Source organism: Sminthopsis crassicaudata, chromosome 4 (assembly GCF_048593235.1).
Source record: "Sminthopsis crassicaudata isolate SCR6 chromosome 4, ASM4859323v1, whole genome shotgun sequence".
NCBI lineage: Eukaryota > Metazoa > Chordata > Mammalia > Dasyuromorphia > Dasyuridae > Sminthopsis > Sminthopsis crassicaudata.
The window spans coordinates 99,328,688-99,344,728 of record NC_133620.1 but is presented as its reverse complement, the minus strand read 5'-3'; the positions used below and the strand labels follow the sequence as shown (position 1 = coordinate 99,344,728).

The window sequence follows — 16,041 nt, the reverse complement described above, 5'->3', positions numbered from 1 at the left end:
ACTTTTTCCCCCTTTGGGTGAATGTAAGCTCCTTAAGGGTAAGAATTGTTTCATTTTTGCCTGTGTTGTAACCTCATCATCTAGCACTTTACCTGCACCCAAAGTAGGCATTTAATAAGTGTTTGCTTGACTTCCTCTTTCTGGACTTCTGTTTCTTCTGATATATTGATGGGGGGCTGATATAGACTGAATGCTCTGGAAGATTTCTTCCCATTCAAAATTTCAGGGTCTTTTTCCAACTCTTAGATTCTGTGATTCCCTCTTCTGCCAATACTAAGAGCATTACAGGCACATTGGACAATTCTACTCAATAAGCATTTATTAAGCAGCTACTATGGGCTAGGTACTCCCATCAAGTCTGATCTACTCAGCCACTCCTCACTCACAAAGGAGGGAAGAACATGGTGGTGATGGTGGGAGGCTACCTAGTTCTTTCTGGCCTTCCCTGGGTCCCTAAAATAATACTAGGTGACATTTACATAATGCTTTAGTTGAGCACTTAACAAACAGTTGAGAATCAGAACTTTATACAAGTACTATGAGCATCTTATCCCCATTCTATGACTGAGTAAACTGAAGCTCAGAGAAATTAAATGCAATGTCCATAGTCACTTAATTATAAAGTGTTAAGAGGCAAGTGAGCTTCAGATTCTAAGCTTGGCATCTATCCATTCTGCTAAACACTCACCTCTTCATCAAGACCTTTCTCTGGTTTATCATGTTGACTTCAGCTGGGCTGTTACCTTTAGGTAACAGAGATGGGCCTAAAAAGGCTTAGCCCAGCTAAGAAGTACACCTACAATATGTTGTTGTACAGTCATGTCCAATTTTGACCCCATTTGGGGTTTTCTTGGCAAAGATACTGCAGTGGTTGGTCATTTCCTTCTCCAGTTCATATTACAGATGAGGAAACTGAGGCAAACAGGATTAAATGACTTGTCCAAGATCACATAGCTAGTAAGATTCTGAGATCACATTCAGAAGGAGAAGTCTTTCTGACTCCAGGCTCAGAAATGTATCCATTGCAATATTTAGCTGCCTCAGGAGATAACATATATAAGATTAAATCGATTAAGAACAGACACACTAGGTAGCCAAGGTGAAGGGTTTAACTATAACAGGGATTTAACAAAGGACAAAATTTAGGGATTTAGAAAATTGTACTGGATTTAAATCACGATGATTTCTGGATAGGAGGTCCATGATGACAGGAGCTTCTACATAGAAATCTCTGGGCTTGATTAGAACATATCTGCCACAAGACTAGGACCGAGGCATAGAATCATAGAGGTTTTACTTTATCTTTATATTCCCAATCCTTAGTATGATGACTAGTAAGCAGTAAGTACTTGATAAATGCTGGATGACTACTTGATAGAACTTAGAACTGAAAGGGACTATCTAGCCTAGCTTTCATTTTACAGATGAAGATGAAATAGGTTGTGAGTAACAGAGCAGCACCTCAATTCTCTGATTCCAATGAAGTCCTCTTTCTGTCATACTAGGCAAGACCCTGAAGGATTTTAGAGTAAAAAGGGCTTATTAGGTCACTAGACAACTTTAATTCATTAGGCTTCAATTTTCTGGGCTGTACTATGTGGATAATATCTATAAGATTTATTGTGAAGGCTTATTGTGAAGATCAAATAAGAGGATGTAAATGCTTTGCAAACTTTAAAAGGTTATATTAATAAATCTATTAAAATTAGTGTACATTTCATAAGCTGGAACAGCAATCAGAAGTTTTTTTTCCTGCATTATGATTCTTTATATCCATTTGAAGTTTTATGGATTTTTTTCCTTCTTGTAAACAAAATTATACAGAAAAATACACTTGGATTTGTAAAAATATAGCAATTAGGAGATCAAAAGAGGGTTTAAGATTCTGGAAAGTCAGAGGGTAAATTCTAACACTCAAGATTAGTCAGCACCATTGACCAAGCTCAGCCCAAAGTCAGGAACTGGGACTTGTGGCTGTGGTTAGCCAGCTATGGTTAAGCTAGTAACATTCTGTGTATAGTTCTTTAAGGTTTACAGAGAACTTTATACAATAAGCAGGAGGAGACAGGGAATAGAAAGGTTACTATTACATATTACCATACCGAAAGAAATGGTGAATATGAAGAATTAAGCACTAAAAGACCTGGATGAGCAGATACAAAGTTAAAATAAGCAGAACCAGAAAAACAATATACAGCACTACAACATTATAAGTAAAAACAAAAAAATGAAATCGATGACAGAGTTCAAAGAAAGACTAACCACCCTCTTCTTGGCAGAGATGGAAGATTATGGGTATGGACCCCTGAATAAATTGTCAGTTATGCTTGCTGTATTAGTTTTAATGAACTATTTTTCCTCTTTTTTCATTATTTGTAAAAAATTTAAATCAATAACAATAAAATAATTCATTTGATGAAAGTAGAGAATAAGGACAACCTCAACCTCACTTAATATAAGTTAGATATTCTTATAATAATATATGATATCATATAAAATAAAAATCTAATTATGTAATATAACACAATAGTATTTATATAGTACAAAGCATTTATAAATATTATCTCATTTTATCCTTACAACACCTGAGAGATTAGGACAATTATCCCTATTTCACAGATGAGTAACCTGTGGCAGAGAAGTTAATTGACTTGGCCAAAGTCATCCAGCTAAGGAAGATTTTGAATTCAGGTCTTCCTGACTCCAATGGACTTTATGGATTATACCACTTAACTGCTCTGTTATAGGGGATAGCTCTCCAAGTTGGGGAAGAGGAAAGGAAATATTGGCAATGAAGAGGATATAAAATCAGAAGATATAATTTAAGATTTTAAAAATATTACTAACCCATTTTACAGATCAGGAAAATGAGGCATGGGGAAAACTGACTTGGTCTCACATCTAATAGACAAGAGCTAGACCTGGAAGTTCTGATTCTCCAGGTGTATTGTTCTTTGCTTGGCACTACATGGCTCAGTATTTTCTGAAGTGGAGTTCCCCAAAGCTTTCCTTGCTTCAAGGTATTACTAATTAGTTCCTACTTCTATAAAACTTTAGGATTTCTGAAACATTCTCTTAACAGTCTTGTGAGGTGGAAAATGCAAGCATTATTATTTCCAAGAAAATGGAGTCTCAGAGCAGTTAAGTATAAAAGCAACACTAGTGTGCAAACCTGGATCCTCTGACCCCAAATCCTGTGTGTTTCCTCAATCTCTTTGTGGTAAGGAAAGCATTTTCTAAATCTTGAAGGGTGGTGTAAGGTAAGTAGCTAATGATAATGATTATAACTATCCAGACCTGGTGGCCTGTGAGAGCAACATGTACTTTCAGAGTAAAAAGAGTAGATCCAGCCCCAGACTGAGAAAAAGGACACTGCCCAGTGGCTTAGTATCTGGAGGAATTACTCAGCTGACCCTTTGGAGGCCACTTAACCCCTCCCCCCCTTCCTCAGGTACTAGGCTTGCCTCAGACATGATGCAGTATGATGTGATGGAAAGAGTGGAGGATGGGAAGGCAGGAAATTCATGCTCCAGTTGTGATACTATCACAAACTAGCTAAGTAATGTGAGGGCCAGTCCCTTGTCATCCCAGATCTCAGCTGCCTCATCTGTAAAATGAAGGTGTTGAACTGAATGATCCAGTGCATTTGATAAACTCTATACTGAAAATCCCTTCTAGATGTTTTCATTCTGACAAACTACAATTCCCAGCATGTCCAAACTCATCTTAAATGTGTTTGGGGGTGCCCTTATTCCTTACTTCCACCAAACTAAGGTGGTTTCTCTGGGCCAAGTTCAGAAATTTTGTTGATGGTTTGATGAGAGCTGGGCCTGGACCGGCATCTTAATGGATGTCCTGTTTATGCCCTCAGAGAGCAGACAGTTTGACAGCCAAGACAACAGGGAAGAAATACTAAAAGATCAGCCAAAAGTCTCTGAATGCCAGGTAGCAAAAAGAGGGCAGTCCGCAAGCTGACAGCAAGACAGGAACCATGGGTGTGGGGGGAAGGGGAGTGTAGCAGGAGGAGATGCCATCCTGTTCTGGTCCCAAGGAAGCTGGATGCTTTCCAGTAGGTGTAAGGAGACAGAGCCTTTCTCATCTATTCAGAATTTCTTCAACTGGGTAGGGTTCTTCATTCTTTCCAGTTGACCCTGTCCCTTTCTTTTTTTGGTCAACACTCATCCCCTCCAGAAAGCGTTCTCACACTAATTCCACCTGATTCAGGTTTCCCTAATAAATGCAACTTTATAATTATAATACATTTTGCACCCATTATCTACACATGTGTGCTTTTATGAAGGATATTGACAGATTAGCCCACAGAAAGGGAACTTTTGTGAGAAGACTAGAGCCTGTGTTATCTGAGGATGGGTTGAAGGAATTGGGAATGGTTAGTCTCTTTAGGAGAAGAGAGCTCCTGGAGGGAATGTGATAGCTGTCTTCAACCATCCAAAGAAATATTAAAAAAGAGAGTAATAGATTAGATTTGTTCTACTTGCCTCCTAAGGAGCAAGAGACATTGAAGAGACACACATTTAGACAGGATGTAAGGGAAGGATTCCAACACCTGGAGCTGTCCGCTGCTTTCCCCCTCATCACTGGGAGTCTTCAGGAAGGAGCTGACCAGGGTGGGACAATTCAAATGAGCTTAATAAAGATCTATGGGAATGCAAAGACAAAAGACAAAACAGTTCCTGCCCATAAGAAGTTTACATTGGAGGGGATAGGGAAGGTAGAGTAGTAGAGGAAAGGGGATTCTACTAGGGGAAATTCCAGTTCAGATACAGATTGGACTAATCTTTTCTAGCTTCATTCTGGGATCTCCTTTGAATCTCATGCCTCAATCAGTGCGAGTAGGAATGCACAAATACAAGGATCTGGCCCATTTCACTGATTTGCCCAAAGTTTGGGACAGAGTTTGATTTGTCCAGATTGGGGTACAAATCCAAGTCCACCTCCTGTCTATCTCCTGCTTATTAACATTACTACTTTTAGCTATGGATTTGCTGAGATGTCGTCATATGTATTTTCCCAATAGATTTGAAGTTCTTTGAGAGCAGAAGCAGAGTCCCTGTCCATTCCTTCATCAATCTCCCACTCTCAGCTTCTATGAGGCTCTGTACACAGAACACTCTCAGGACTTAGGGACAGCAAGGTGACATAAGTACTCTTGGGAAATAGATCTCATTTGAACTTTATTCCATTCCTGAGGGAGCCAATAATAAATAGAGTTACTTTGAGTAGTCCAAAGAAGATTTGGGATGGAATCCCTAACCAGGACAGTGACAAGGGCCAGTCAATCAACCAGCATTTATTAAGCACTAATTCAGTTCCAGGCATGGTGCTAGTTGCCAGGAATATAATGAAGACAAAAATGGAGCAGTCTCATTTGTTAAGGGAAATTTCATTCTATCATGAGAAACAATATGTATATTAGCATATAAAAATATAAACAAAAATAACATGAGGGAGAGGGAGTCCATTCAGTGGGTTTATTACCTGAGATAAATACTCAGGAAATGGAGAGGGAATGCCTTGGAATGTGTGCAAGGGTTTCTAGAGAGCCATCTCAAGCTGGAAGTGAAATATCTGGCTGTTTACTTCATTAGGCAGTTTTCATACATGCTTTATGTTTTTGTTATCTAAACAAGGGCCTTTTGTCTCTGCTTACTTAAATTGTAAGGTTTCTAAGATTAGTGACCCAATGTCATATTTTATCTATTTGTCTCCCTAACCTCCACACCATTCCTGTCTTTTAGCCACCTCTGCACTGTGCCTAGTGCAGTGTCTTGCAGTTATAGATGCAAAATGGTATTGTGGTAATACACTGATGATCTGAAGGTCAGAAGAAATGAGCTAACAAACCCTGCTACTTATTACTTCTTTGACCTTGAACAAATCTTCCTCTCTTTGAGTCTCATTTTCCACATCTGAAAAAATGGAGGTAAAGGACTAATGATATTAAATGCCCCTTTAGCTCTAAATTCTATGATCTTGTTATTTTTAAATAATTGTCCCTGACAAGTGAGAGCAGGGATACTCAAATTCAGCCCTTACTTCCTGACACTCAGTGATTGCTGGCCACATTTCCCTTCCCAAGCCAACTTTCTAGCACCTACCTCTTCCTTGTTGTCAAGGAACTTGCTGTAATTTCTCTCCTGACTGGTATCATACTGGGCAAAGGTGATGGGCAATGACTGACGTCAGCTTGGTAACCTACGCCTGTCTGGACAGTTGGGTCTATGGAATGAGTACTCCCAGCTGTCTGTGGATTAAAAGTTTTGAGTTTTGGCTTGAGGAGGAAGTTGAGGTTAAAAGGCAGATAAGAGACTGGATTTGGAGTTAGGAGATTTAAAATCAGGCTCTGCTTTCAGCAACTCCTATAATTTCTGTGAGCCTCAATCCTTTTATCTGTAAAAAATAAATAAAAAATCGGTAACTACCAAAGTCCATCTCAGAGGGTTGCTGTGAAGACCATTATTTATAATGATCGAATCGAAGAGGAAATTTATATAAATTACTAACCCTCTATATTGAGGATGGGAGGTGAAGTAGGATAGGAGAGAAAGGAAAGAAATTAGGGCAGAATGGAGAATCAAAAGTCTACCTACCTAATCTTTTCTGTTTGAAGTAAGATGGAGGTCCAAGGAGGTTGACTCTTGTCCAAGATCATAGGACAAATCAAGAGTGCATTCCCAGCAATCCTATTCCCAGTGCTTCTCTGGGTAGATGACCTTCACTTCTAAAAGCCTTTCTGTCTTCTCCTCTTGACTAGAGAGGAACCTAATTCTCTTTCTCATGGCTCTCTCTGTTGAGCCTCCCCTGGAAAACATTTGGGGAATTGAGTAAGTGATCAATAACCACGTTCATAATAAAAAGAGTCTTGAGTCATGTTGGGTCCAGTGTATTTTTAGAGACAAAAATGAAGAGAGAGAAAGGAAGAGACCTAGGAACTTAACAATGATGTGAACAATCAGAGGAAGGCTTGAACCAGAGAAACTTCCCAGGAGCAAGAGAGAACAGGTTGGTGATTTGATTTGAGTCACAGGCAGGTATTATATGTATTCTGTCACTGCCAAGCTAATATCTGGGATACCGCTTTTAGCTTCCAGCACAGGGTTGGTTAAGACAGCACTGTGGGCATTCATGTTCAGTTCTGAGACAGGAATTTGGCTACTTGGTACTCTCCAACAGTATGCATTTATACTTTTAGAAGGGAGGGCTATGCAAAATCACCTGTTCACTTTCTCCTCCATGGCCATCTGGGTCCAATGACTGGAGAGGATCCTGGATATAGTGGGAGATTTAGAAAGCTAACGTGTTTATCAGTTCTCAGTTTGAGGCAATAGCCATTCAAGATTAAAGCTAGGTAAGAAATGATGCAGAGAATAGCCTCTTTTACCAAGTCAAAAAAATCAGTTTTGGAGGGGAAGACCCTAAATCATTCTGTCTCTTTGATTGACCAACAATAGGCCCCAACCAAGCCCCACTTGGTCACTGTTTGAGCCCTGAAAAGCTAAGAGTGAATGTAGGTAGCTATTATTTTTATTAGAAAGAAGAATCACTTAATAACTGACCACCACTATTTAGAAGTCTAAAAATTCTCTACTTGGCACTCCTCAGCAGACTGAGTTAGAAGGGAAGAAATGAGAAAGGAACATTATTTATCATCTACTTACTATGTGCCAGGTACCATATAAAGCACTTTACAAATATTTTATTAAAATAAAGCAAGACAGTTTATCTTGAAACTGAACAATCTTTCTTATGTTTAGGGGTCACCCTCTAGAGTCCCTAAACTTCTCACCTATAACCCCCTTTCTTTGTTATTCACTCTGAACCTCTTTGGTGAATCAGTTCAGGGCAAAGGGGTCCTTTTGAATCCAGTCCCGTCAGTGTTCTCCAAACACTCCTAGGTATATGTTCTAAACATTGGAATCTAGAGGAAGAAATGATAAGAGATAGGGGACCTAGGCCAGAAAGAAAAAAATTAGAGAAATAAGTGTAGGGGATACCTCAATTGTTCCTATAACAAACTGTGGCAGAACATAAAATGGAGCTGCAGGATTCCCAGAGCTAATTCAATGCTGGCCAGAACAGACTGGCTCCCTGCCTGTTTGTTTTTTTTTTTTCACATTCTCAGTTCTTGTTCTGATTGGATCTTTCTGGCTGGGCTTTTCTCCATTAGACCTTCATACAGGCTAACAGGACTCTACAGGCTGGCCTAAGTAAGATAAATAGAGAGGAAGTCCCTGCAATTTCTGCTGCAACACATGCAGAGGAAATAAGTCAGTGGAACAAGAATGGTTCACAGGAGGGAAATAGGAAAAAGGAGACAAAGGGGAGAGGAAGCTGAATGGGAAACATTCATAGACTACCACAATCTCAGGGCTGGAAAGGGACAACAGAGATCTCATCAAGGTTTTTTTGGCCATCAGCCCCATGGGCCTGTTCTGCCATTGTGATCCCATTTTCAGGGTGGGAAGACTTTACTCCAGTTTGGTCAGGTTCAAAACAGTAGGCAGACATAGAGCTGGAAAGGACCTCAAGAACTAGCTAGTCTAACTTTCTCAGTCACAAAACAGTCAAAGAGCACTTATCAAGTTCCTACTATATACACTAAGTATATAAAGGTAAAAGTTAGCTGTCCCTACCCTCGAAGAGCTAACATTCTATTGAACTTGAGAGTAGGGGTTTGAATTCACCTCCTCCAACACTTGAGCCACTGGACCACAGACTGGCTGCCATCAACTTTTCTATATGCTTTAGTAGTATGCCTCAGGTTCAGAAGAAACAGAAGGTATTTCTGTCCTAATATTGTATGACTGATAGAGTACTGGCCTTGAAGTAAAGGACTTGGGGGTCCTAATTTTTCTGCTTGCCTTAGCTGTGATTTTCCCTCCCTGCATGGCCTCCGGCTTTTTAGAGTCTCAGTTACCTGAAGTAATCTGGAAATATCAATGTCTGGTCTAACACCTGGGATAGGGGGGAATCATTGTTAGGACAGTCACTTTGTAAATGATTAATGTGACCTATGAATATTTCTATTATTTCCTTCTCTGTTTATCACTTTCCTATCCCAAATTAGAGACCCAAACCTCCTGTGCAAGGCTCCCAGATCCCTGCTCAGTAAAGTCTTGGACCTTCAAGGGGTATGAGAGAACAATCTGACTTGAACAGAGGGGAATTGAGGAGCAACACAGAAGGGAGAGTAGTTAATACTGACTGATCCTGCATAGAAGTTTCAGGTCATAGGTCCAGAGTCCCAAAGATCAAAGGGAGTGGGTGACTAGAACACCTAAAAGGCTTTCCTGGATCTGAATAGTGAGGTGGGCTAAACTGACCTGCGCTTAGAAGTTATCGGGTAAGCTGGAGGCTCAAGAGAAAAGGAGAGCAGAGGAATGGGGGGCAGGATGTAAATTCTGGGAGAAGAAGCATATCCTGCAGAATCTGCAAAGTTCCATGACAAGCAGCTGACTGCTGAGAGCTGTGCTGACCTGAATCAAGTTGAGCAATTGGACAAAGACATCCTCCTTTTGGTCCTATCTCTAGACAGCAAGGAAGGGGAAGGGAGAAAATTCCACCTCCTTTTCTCAGAGATCTCTGAGAGATAATGTGATTTAATGGAGGGAGAATTGGACTGAGGGTTAAGAGCTGAATTCTATTATCAATTCTACTATGAACTACATGTTTGGCTTTTTGCATACGGATTCCCCTCTCTGGATTTTAATGTCTTCACCTGGAAAATGGTGACTGGGTGATGTCAGAGGAGGGATTACGTTAGATGATTTCTATGAATCTTTTTAGTTAGAAGATTCTGATTCTAGTCACCTCCTTGTCTCTATTCCCATAACCATATTTAGTATGATCCTAGCTTAGTGCCTCACTTTTTAAACCCACATCTTGGCAAATAAAATCTAGCTTTTTATGTCCTGTCCCTAACAGATTTTGTTTTGATTTTCTCCTAAAATCAAAGATCACTATTCTCAGATACAATTAACCCTTTTAGTGTTGCTAGGAAGGGCAGACATAGGGTTTCTTTATTATGCAGAAGATACATTCTAGAATTTAAAGTCTTCATCCAGAAAAGGAATTACTCTGGGATGCACAGGCTCCTGTGTCCCCCACTAAGTTTTAATCTCCATAATAAGGTTGTATGGTTTAGCTGTAAGGGATTTAATCTAACCCCCCTCATTTTAGAGATAAGGAAATTAAGGCTCAGAAAATTTCAGTCACTTGCTGTGACTACACAAGTAGTAAAAAGGAAGAAGTGGGATTTGATTGCAAGTAATAAGTGACACAATGGATAGAGTACTTGGCCTAGAGTCAGGAGGAGTCTCCATCCTGAGTTCAATTCCAGCCTCAGACACTTCCTAACTGTGTGATCCTGGACAAATCCTTTTAAATTCTATTTGTCTCAATTTTATCGTCTGTAAAATGAGCTGAAGAAGGAACTGGCAAACCATTGGCAGTGTCTTTGTTAAGAAAACCCCAAATTGGGTCACCAGGAATCAGACAAGACTGAAAAATGACTAAACTCTACTTTTTAACTCTGTCTTTTATATTTCCACTCATTAGGGGCTCAGAACCTTGCACCCTGCAATTTAACCTGGAGACCAGAGTTAGGAATGGGAAACAGCAAAGGAAATAAATGAAGCTCTGCCAGTCCAAGTTGCCAAGAATTTAGGAAACCAGCCGAGTTCATGGCATAGAGGAAGGGAAGACAGCCAGAAATTGTCTATTCTTCTACCTCCACTCCCCAGCTACTAGCACTTTCTTTGCCAGCATTCAGATTAAAGACAAAGTTGAAACAGAGACAATAGGAAAGGGTAAGTTATTAGTGGGACAGACCTGCCAGCTTGGCTGCTGTCTCCCAACTTCCCCAGTTTAGGACCCAGAATGAAGAGAATTTGGACTGATGTTAATAGGCACTAGGAAGATTCTAGGTCATCCTTACCCTACCCCAAACCTATTTCACAGGACATAATAGAGATGTCTACTATCCTTCCATGATATTCTAATTATGAAGGCACTGTTTGTAACCGCTACCATCCCTCTTACTTGAACTATCCCTAGGCCTTCTCTACTCTTTCTTCAGTTTGGCTCACTAGGCAGTCACTTATCATGGAACTCAACAATTTTTCATGATAAACCTATTATCCAAGAATTTATCTCCTGTCCCTCAAACCACTCTAGGACTGAGTTTCTTTTTTCTCTTCCCAGAGAGACAAGGATTGGATTTCATTCAGCTGGAAACAAGCTTGGGGCTTATAGGTCTATTCTCCTATATCCCTGCCTCTCCGTCAGATGCTTCTTCCTATTCTGGAAGAGTCATAAAAAAGGCACCAAAGACAGAAATTCCTCAGTGATTCTACAGGTGAAATTTCAGGCTTTTGTGACAGGAGGAAGAAAAAGTATTTCTTCCTTCCTTCCTTTCTTCCTTCCTTCCTTCCTTCCTTCCTTCCTTCCTTCCTTCCTTCCTTCCTTCCTTCCTTCCTTCCTTCCTTCCTTCCTTCCTTCCTTCCTTCTTTTTTCTTTTCTTTACTTTCTTTTTTTCAGGTAGGTCCTGAATGGTTCTTCTCAAATTACTCACATGAAAAGACTGTCATTCCTGCCAGGATTAACTGTGATCCCTCCGTTTTTTCAGATGATGACAGAGTTCTGGAGGGATGAATTAGTGGGTTTGGCCCTGACATTTCATTTGGGACCACTGGGGAATATAGGTGAGAAAAACAGTGTTTCCCCAGTTGCTCTCAGAAAGAAGATGAGTTTGTCTTTAGATAGAAACACACACAGATAAAGAACATTTATTAAGCTCTTACTATGTGCCAAGAAATGACAGGTAAAACACTGGATAGAGTATCAGTCCTGGAGTCAGGAAGATGAGTTCAACTGCAGCCTCAAATACTTACTAGCTGTCTGTGACTCAGGGCAAATCCCTTAATCATGTTTGCCTCAATTTCCTCATCTGGAAAATGAGCTAGAGAAAGAAATGGCAAACCTTTCCAGTATCTTTGCTAAGAAAACCCCAAATAGGATCACAAAGAGTTAGATGGGACTGAAGCACTGAACAACAAAATGTGCCCAGAACTGTGCTAACTCTTCCTTCCCACTTTTCCAGAACTCCTCCACTTCTTCCAACAGAGATCAAATCCAGGGTAGTTATCTAACAACAAATTACCCTCTCCTTCTCAAAATATAGTCACTGAGGCAGAGGGAAGTTTTTAGGATAAGCTAGTCCTAATTTTACAGATTCAGAAATTGAGGCCAGAAAAGGGAATTATCAATTTGTCCAAGGCCACAGTGTAGCAAAGAACTGGAACCCCAAACTTATCCCCCAATGCAGTACCCTCTTTTCATTATAGACAACACAATATGAAGATTCTTTTCTTCTTTCCACCTTCCAGTGAATCAGATACTCATGTTCCTTCCTATACACATTCCAGCCCCCTTCATCCATCTTAAGGACTCTCCTCAATGGCATTTTAGTGTGTCCTCTCTCTCTCATGCCCTCAGCTAACTCACACCCCATAGGACCAGACTGCTTCTCACACAAACTAAGCTTGACCAGAAGTAGGAGGGGCAACTTTTCCAGTCTCCCTCCCCCAAGCCTGCGGCAGAGAACTACTGGAATAGGCGACAGATCATCCCTGCCCATACTCACCTGCACCTTGCTCAGTAGCTCATCTCTCTTGAAGGCACCGCCTCCCTCCCTCCCTCCCCCACCTCGCTTACCCCCTCCCCCGCCCCACCACCCACCTCTGACTCTTCTGGTACGGCATCCTTGTTTAGTCTCCTCCCCTTTTCAATCCCACCCTCCAAACCTTCATGGTCACCCTTCCTTCAGCTTCCCCAAATCCGGGGCTCACAACACCCCACAAAACAGCTCTAACATGAATTTTGTCTCCTCTGCAAGGTGGGCAGCGCACACTCTCATGCTGCTCCCCCCACGTATTCCTTCCAGTCACTCAACACTCAATGCCCTTCTTAAGCAACGTCTTAGGTCCAAATGCCCCTCATCACGTCGGACCCCTCAGCCCAACCTAGCCCACGACTTCTCCCCTTCCACAGATCTGGTTTGTGTGGTAGGAGGGGTAGAGGAAGGGGGCCGGAGTGGCGTAGAATCGGCGCAGGAGCAGGGATTGGGAAGGGCTTGAGAACCAGTGTTTCTGTGAGACTCCCTCTTCCATCTACCAGATGATGCGTAACTGAATGGGATTTTAGATTCCCTGCCTGTGTCTATCGGAAGTCCGCCCATCCCACCATCTGATAGTTGCCCCCACTCCTCCCCATCCCGCTGGAAGTTACCGTAGGTCCTGCCCTTAAGTGCGGGAGGGAGACAGATCAGCCGTGGCCAGAACACAGTTCTTCCTTGCAGGGGTCTACACCATCGCCCGCCCTATTCACTTCCTATCAGCGTCTCTGGAAAAGCTCATTTGGAGAAGAACCAGAAAGAATGCTACCAAAAAGATTCGTTCTCCACAGTGAGAAGGGGGGGGGGGGGTCGAGGGTGTGTGTGTGTGTGTGTGTGTGTGTGAAAGACTTCAAATCTGAGCTCCTGAGAAAGCCTGATATGGAAAACTCTGCACCCCCCCAGGCTTTTCCTTTCGCTTCAGGGACCCTCCCCAAGATCCCGCAAGCCAAAATCGAAGGGACAAAGAGTCGCCAGCTTCATCCTCCATCAACCCTCCATCTATCCCTGAAAAATCGCAAACTTTCCAACTTGCACGGAATATGCACACATTCCACATTTCCATTTGGGAGCACATCTGTGGGGCTGCACCCCTCGAATACACTCCTACAGTTGGTTTTCAACAACAGTCTCACACACTCGCGCGCGCACAAGCACACACACACACGCACACGCACATACAACGGTACAAGGGAACTCCCTGCTTTTTCCACAGCTAATTATAGACTTGAAAGTCTGAAGGGCTCCGAGACTGTTTTGCAAGAAGCAGAGGGAAAACTGCTGAGGTTTCTAGGCAAAGCCAAAGAAATTCAATTTGCAATCCCCTGGACCCCCTAACTCCTCCCCCTTCAGCTTCCACCCACCTCCCTCCGCACCCCCTTTCCAGTCCCCACTGAGGCTCCTCCTCCCTGCTGAAGATTTCTCACCGGGTTATTTTTTTCCATCTCTCTCTTTGGGGCTTTCAAGAAAAGGAACAGACGCGGAAAATATTTTTGCAACAGTTTTCCATTCTGCGTCTCATTCCCGAGCCAAAGTGGGGGGGGGGGGTGGAGAAGAAAGAGAAATATATGCATTTTTTCCAAAAAGCTTTACTCCCCTCCCCCTTATCCTCTTACCCCCACCAGCACCGGACTGCAAGAACAGAGACTTCTCCCAGCTCTTCAACCTCACCCCGATCCTCCTCCTGTCTCTTTGGCCCAGCCCTGTCCAAAACTGAAAGGGAATAATAAGAAAAACAAACCAACCATTCAGAGCCTCCGAACTGAGCCTGGGAAAAGAAGCTCGGACAAATCTCTGCACCGCAAACCAAACGATTACCCCACACACCCCCCCAAACCCCAAACAAAACAATCTTTCAAACCCTGACCCTCCCAAGGTGTGATAAGCAGGGAAAGTCCGGGGTGTGTCAAGAAGGATGGGAAGAGAAAAGAAGCCAGCAAAGTTTGAAAAGCCCACGTCAATTCATTCTCCACAAGCCTACCTCTTGTCCTAGCAATAATCCAGACTTCTGCAAGCGGGAATCTCCCTGTGGCTTTCCATAGAGTGGAGAGGTGGGGTGGGGAGGACCACCCACCGGCTCTCCTAATATAGTAATAATTGCTAAAGATGTTTGTTTGCTTGCTTGCCTTCCCGGTTTGGGTCTGGGAGTGGGTTGGGTCTCCTACTCTGTCCCTCCAAGAGAAAAGGTCCTGAGGAGCCCTGGAAGAAACCGAGTGGAGGGGAGATCGGGGTGGGTTTCGTTGGCCCTTACTCTTTCCAGAGGGTTAGTCCTGAGAAGTTAGTGGCCCCCCCAACTCTGGACGGTCTTCACGGCAGATCTTTCTTCAGAAAATGCTTGTCATGGCAACAGCTAGTGCCAGTCCTGCCAATCTCTCTCTGGCTCTCTCTTTCTCACTCTCTCCCAGAGCAGGGAGAGGAGGAGGAGCAGGAGAAGGAGAGGTGGGACTAGGCTGCCAGCCCAGCGATTACTCTCCTATTAAGGTGGTCTGATTCCTTGACTGCTTCCTGGCACCTTTTTAAGGGGGAATCAGGGGAAAGAAAGGGGAGATATCCTTTCTGATGTCCTCCCCGCCCTCTAGTAATTAGCCTGGAGGGGCTTGGGGGAGGAGGAAGGGCAGTAGGGACTAGGGAAATGGGGAGGGGGGGCAGGGAGATGTTCAGTCCTCCAAGCACTGGAAAGAAGAAAAATGTGTGTGTGTGTGTGTGTGTGTAGGAAACTGTCTAAAGGTTGTGGACTTTCTGTCCCTTTACTACCAGTTCTTTCACTCTTTGCACTTGGAAACTTGTGAGCTCTGAAAACTCCCCATGCATAGTGTAGCCTATAACCAGCTAGTTAGCTCTGTAGAAAGAGAAGAAGGGGTTACTTGGATGAACACACATCCACACTCTTCCTCAGTACATATATACTCACATCTATAGCCTCCTCCCATCATGTACCACCTGGCACACATCCTCACTAGGGAGAGACTGATACAGTTGTATAGCCACACAACTGCTCAACACCCAGATGTATTCATACACACTTAGTCATAACACACTTTCACACATAGATAATTGCTCTCATCATTTTAACCAGTTTCCCTTACACCCTTTCCCAGAGACACTCACTATTTCTTTACAATTGCACATATTCACTCCCTGATACATTCATACACCTTCCAGGTTAACTCATAAACATTTACACTCTGACAGAAGACAGCCTTAACCCCTAAGTTATTTATGCTGTTGGGGGGAAAATGGCCTATCACTTTCCTTTGCTAACCATAGACCAGAAAAGGGCCTTTATAATCACCTAGTTCAATCTCCTCCTTTTGTAGAGAGGGAAACTGTAAGCTCTGAAAATCATTTGA

The 16,041-nt window shown here is 42.5% G+C and overlaps 1 protein-coding gene across 8 annotated transcripts in view; it reads right to left on the bottom strand.

Annotated features, from left to right (window-relative positions):
* Nucleotides 1-15,180, bottom strand: part of ATP2B4 (ATPase plasma membrane Ca2+ transporting 4) — a 101,072-nt gene extending 85,892 nt beyond the window's left edge. For 2 of the 8 annotated variants that reach the window (XM_074308882.1, XM_074308872.1), the window contains exons 1-2: nt 14,673-15,178; nt 14,308-14,404 (exon numbers count right to left, since the gene is read on the bottom strand). The gene's annotated coding sequence lies outside the window, so the exon portion shown is untranslated. Of the gene's footprint in view, nt 1-13,308; nt 13,437-14,307; nt 14,405-14,436; nt 14,461-14,672 lie in introns of those variants that run through there. The other 6 variants (XM_074308885.1, XM_074308874.1, XM_074308873.1 and 3 more) reach the window with 6 other exon arrangements.
* Nucleotides 15,181-16,041: the final 861 nt, after the last annotated feature.